Raw genomic sequence first — 6,000 nt, forward strand, 5'->3', positions numbered from 1 at the left:
TTTTGCAATCTTTTACTTTCTGATCTATAAACCAAAAATACCAAAAATATTTACCTTATTGTTTATCTATCTCTATCAGATCTCACTTTTGCAAGTAACCGTGAAGGGATTGACAACCCCTTTATCGTGTTGGGTGCAAGTTGTTTGATTGTTTGTGCAGGTATTCGGTGATTTGTGCGTTGTCTCCTACTGGATTGATACCTTGGTTCTCAAACTGAGGGAAATACTTATCTCTACTTTGCTGCATCACGCTTTCCTTTTCAAGGGAAAAACCAACGCAAGCTCAAGAAGTAGTAGGAAGAATTTCTGGCGCCGTTGCCGGGGAGATTTACGCCAAATCAAGACTCGTCTCTCGTCAACTTGCCAATTTTTGGCGCCGTTGCCGGGGAGATCTACGCCAAGTCAAGACATACCAAGTACCCATCATAAACTCTCATCTCTTGCATTACATTATTCGCCATTCGCCTCTCGTTTTCCTCTCCCCCACTTCTAAAATGATTTTCGAAAAGATTTTCCTTTTCTTCGCCCCTCTTCCGTTTGTCTTCTTCATTTGCCTTTTGGGTTGTTCGTTTGCTGCCACCATGTCTGAAATTGGAGAGGTTATCGCTGAAAACTATAGTAGTAACGATGGGGGAAACTTTGATGCTTTTGCTAATACTAATCCTCATGAAGAATCTACTATCTTGGACACTAAAAAACTTCGCATAGGTAGCGGCAATATTATTGGAAAAAGGGTTATTCAAGATTTCTTTACTTGTGCCGGTGCGTTACCCACGTTAGGTGGATCTATTCTCCATGAAACTAGTAGTCTTGCGGATGCTATATCTTTGCTCGTAGTTGAACTCGAAAGACAATTTGTTCATATGCATCCATCCATACAAAGGATTTTTCTAGAGTTTTCTAATATTGAGCATTCTTCTGTTAAGCGGGCCGCCACTATATTTCTAGCACATGAGTTTAGATTTATTATGAAAGAAGCTAGTGAAATTTTCGTTCATTATAAAGTAGATGGTGGACGTCCTCCCATAGAGGGAATTCACTTCAACCCAGAGGACATAATGCGTTTATGATCTCTAGATCATGTTGCTTATAATGAAAATTTAAGAAAGAGGGTCCCTACCGATGTTTTACTTGATAAAATTTCTGAGCTTAATGATAATTTTGCTATACAAAACAATGGATTGGGTTTCTCTCTTGGACACAAGCTCATGAATTTTTGCCAAAAGAACTCTTACAATGATAAGTTGGCTATACAATATGAAGGGCAGAGCTTGATCTTGGGGATTCTTATCCCATTAAATTTAGCCCTTTTGATTACTTTTGCTTACCACAAAGAAAACTTGCTGCTGAACGAAGGGAGTATGAGATGAGTTTTTGAGATTTGCCTTATCATTACTACAATTATACCTAGATCTATTCGTGTTTTATGCCTAGCTAAGGGCGTTAAACAATAGCGCTTATTGGGTGGCAACCCAATTTTATTTTTTGTTTTTGCTTTTTAGGTTCTGTTTTGCAATAAATAATTCATCTAGCCTCTGGTTAGATGTGGTTTTGTGTTTTAATTAGTGTTTGTGCCAAGTAAGACCTTTGGGATAGCTTATGGTGATAGTTGATTTGATCTTGCTGAAAAACAGAAACTTTTGCACCCAGTCCCATAATTTTTAAAAACTCACAGAAGCGTGATAAAATTCTGAATTTTTTACACAAGAATTATATACAAATTGCCGCTGTTTTCCTAATTTTCTGAATTTTTGGAGTTACATAAGTGTTTGAACTATCCAGATTACTACAGACCACTGTTCAAGATATCTTCCGATATTCCGATAAATCGTCCGATTTATCGCTTACCGTTGTTTGACCGATAAGATAAATCGGCCGATAAATCAGCCGATATGGCAGTAAATCGGCCGATATGCCGATAAACTGGCCGATTTACCCCTTATCATGGGTCAACCGTTAAGTTCCCGATAAGCGATATCCCCAACATTGCTACAGACTGCTCTGTTTTTGACAGATTCTCTTTTCTATGTGTTGTTTGCTTATTTTGATGATTCTATGGGTAGTATCAGGGGGTATGAACCATGGATAAGTTGGAATACAATAGATATTACACCAATATAAATAAAGAATGAGTTCACAACAGTATGAAAGGTGGTGATTTATTTTCTTACTAGTAATTTGCACGTGCTCTGCACGTCAGTCTAATATGTATGGGTGCAACGCCAAGTCAGTTAAGTGAGTGTTCAAATGACGATATATTGTTCAAATCCTATAGAAAATTCGTGGAGCTTATTATGCAAAAAAAATCCTTTTAAAAAGATGTTCCAGATGTGCTTTGAAATCCTACAATTTCTCAAATTTTAAATTCAAAATAATTTATCAATAAATGAAAGGGAAATAAGAAGTTTGAAGTAATAATAAATTTCCACGTTCTCATTTTTATAGTTTCCTTCTGCCATTTCAGAACATTTTCATAATTTTCCTTATTATTTTGTTTATACTCTGCCACAAGGGCATCTAGATCGACTTCAAACATCCAGTTCAACGTATAAAAAGAGTGTTCCCACACAAAAAGTTACACATTGCGCTTAAAAATAGTGAAACACGTTGTTCATATATTTATGTAGATCGACTCAAAACATTCAGTTCAACACAATACATAGTAGTAATTCTCCATACGTTGTTCATACATTTGTGCCTCTGATTGCAATCGCTATTGTCATGGGTAAGAAAAAGGAAAGGCCTGATATATGTATGTGCTAGCCTAGATAGACATGTGGGCTTGCCGAGACACTTTTACCAATTTTAAAATTCTCTCCCTCATTGTCCGGGCTACAACCATGTTGTACCATTTTTTTAACACAGCCCCATGCATGTACTCTGAGTCCACCTAGCTACAATCGTAAGAAAGTTCTAGAGTGTGGGTCCCATGGTAGGACATGGTGGGTTCTGGAGTGTGGGTATGGTACGAAGGTAAGGCATGGTGGATTCTAGAGTGTGGGTACGATGGCAGGGCATTGGGAGTCCTCCTGCGAATCCTTGAACTATTGGCCGCAGGATTGAAAGATCCAAAGGCATGTATGGTGCCACGTTTCACTGAGTTTGAGACAATCAATGAGAGCCCTTGATTGTAGACATCCAACGGCTCATATGTTGTGTTACTGGTACACTATATAGTAGTATAGATTATACTAACGGAGCTTATGAGATTTTCTGTTGAGTTTTGTGTTGTGAAGTTTTCAAGTTTTGGGTAAGGATTTGATGGACTATGGAATAAGGAGTGGCAAGAGCCTAATCTTGGGGATGCCCAAGGCACCCCAAGGTAATATTCAAGGACAACCAAGAGCCTAAACTTGGGGATGCCCTGGATGGCATCCCCTCTTTCGTCTTCGTCTATCGGTAACTTTACTTGAGACTATATTTTTATTCACCACATGATATGTGTTTTGCTTGGAGCGTCTTGTATGATTTGAGTCTTTGCTTTTTAGTTTGCCACAATCATACTTGCTGTACACACCTTTTGAGAGGCACACGCATGAATCGTGATTTATTAGAATACTCTATGTGCTTCACTTATATCTTTTGAGCTAGGCAATTTTGCTCTAGTGCTTCACTTATATCTTTTTAGAGCACGGCGGTGGTTTTATTTTATAGAAATTAATAAACTCTCATGCTTCACTTATATTATTTTGAGAGTCTTTAAACAACATGGTAATTTGCTTTGGTTATAAATTTAGTCCTAATATGATTGGCATCCAAGAGGGATATAATAAAAACTTTCATATAAAGTGCATTGAATACTATGAGAAGTTTGATTCTAATACGTCCATTTTGCATCATGTTTACCTACTGTTATTTATAATTTTTTATGCATAATAATGCTTTTTGGAGTAATTCGAATGCCTTTTCTCTCATAATATGCAAGGTTCACACAAAGAGGGAGAATTCCGGCAGCTGGAAATCTGGACCTGGAAAAGCTACGTCAGGCTACCCATTCTGCACAACTCCAAATGAGATGAAACTTCACAAGGAATTTTTATGGAATAAATAAGAAATACTGGAGCAAATAACTACCGGAGGGGGGCACCTGGTGAGCACAAGACACCAGGGTGCGCTTGGCCCCCCAAGCGCGCCCTGGTGGGTTGTGCTCAGCCCAGCGCACCTCCGGTACCCCTCTTCTGGTATATAAGTCATTTTGACCTAGAAAAAATAAGGAGAGTACTTTCGGGATGGAGCGCCGCTGTCTCGAGGCGGAACTTGGGCAGGAGCACTTTTGCCCTCCAGCGGAACGGTTCCATCGGGGGAACTTCCCTCCCGGAGGGGGAAATCATCGTCATCATCATCACCAACAACTCTCCCATCTTGGGGAGGGATCTTCAACAGCACCATCTCCTCTCAAAACCTAGTTCATCTCTTGTGTTCAATCTTTGTACCGGAACCTCAGATTGGTACCTGTGGGTGACTAGTAGTGTTGATTACATCTTGTAGTTGATTACTATATGGTTTATTTGGTGGAAGATTATATGTTCAGATCCAATATGCTATTCAATACCCCTCTGATCTTGAGCATGATTATCATTTGTGAGTAGTTACTTTTGTTCTTGAGGTCACGGGAGAAATCTTGTTGCAAGTAATCATGTGAAATTGATATGTGTTCGATATTTTGATAATATGTATGTTGTGATTCCCTTAGTGGTGTCATGTGAACGTCGACTACATGACACTTCACCATATTTGGGCCTAAGGAATGCATTGTGGAGGAGTTATTAGATGATGGGTTGCGAGAGTGACAGAAGCTTAAACCCTAGTTTATGCGCTATTCTGTAAGGGACCGATTGGATCCAAAAGTTTAATGCTATGGTTAGAATTTATTCTTAATACTTTTCTCATAGTTGCGGATGCTTGCGAGGGGGTTAATAATAAGTAGGAGGTTTGTTCAATTAAGAACAGCACCTAAGCACCGGTCCACCAACATATCAAATTATCAAAGTAGCAAACACGAATCGAATCAACATGATGAAAGTGACTAGATGAAATTCCCGTGTACCCTCAAGAACGCTTTGCTTATTATAAGAGACCGTTTTGGCATGTCCTTTGCCTCAAAAGGATTGAGCTACCTTTTTGCACTTTTGTTACTATTACCGTTACTTGCTCGTTACAAATTATCTTGCTATCAAACTACTCTGTTACTTACAATTTTAGCGTTTGCAGACATTACCTTACTAGAAACCACTTGTCATTTCCTTCTGCTCCTCGTTGGGTTCGACACTCTTACTTATCAAAAGGCTACAATTGATCCCATATACTTGTGGGTCATCAAGGCTCTTTTCTAGCACCGTTTCCGGGGAGTGAAGCGCTCTTGGTAAGTGGAAATCGGTAAGGAAAAATTATTACTACGTGCTGAAATTTATTGTCACTTGTTACTATGGAGAACAATCCTTTGAGGGGTTTGTTTGGGGTATCTTCACCTCGACTGGAACCACAATTAGTTACCCCTCAACCTACTGCACCTACTAAAAATATTGAATATGAAATTCCTTCGGGTATGATAGAACAACTGCTAGCTAATCCTTATGCAGGAGATGGAACTGAACATCCTGATATGCACTTGATATATGTGGAAGAAATCTGTGGATTATTTAAGCTTGCAGGTTGACGCGGAGATGAAACTAAGAAGAAGGTTTTCCCTTTATCTTTGAAGGGAAAAGCATTGGCATGGTATAGGCTATGAGATGATATTGGATCTTAGAATTGGAATCAATTGAAATTGGATTTTCACCAAAAAACTTATCCTATGCATCTAGTTCATCGTGATCAGAATTATATATATAATTTTTGGCCTCGTGAAGGAGAAAGTATCGCTCTAGCTTGGGGAGGCTTAAGTCAATGTTATATTCATGCCCCAATCATGAGCTCTCAAGAGAAATTATTATTCAGAACTTTTATGCTCGGCTTTACCATAATGATCGATCCATGCTCGATACTTCTTGTACTGGTTCC

Source organism: Triticum aestivum, chromosome 5D (genome assembly GCF_018294505.1).
Source record: "Triticum aestivum cultivar Chinese Spring chromosome 5D, IWGSC CS RefSeq v2.1, whole genome shotgun sequence".
Classification (NCBI taxonomy): Eukaryota; Viridiplantae; Streptophyta; class Magnoliopsida; order Poales; family Poaceae; genus Triticum; species Triticum aestivum.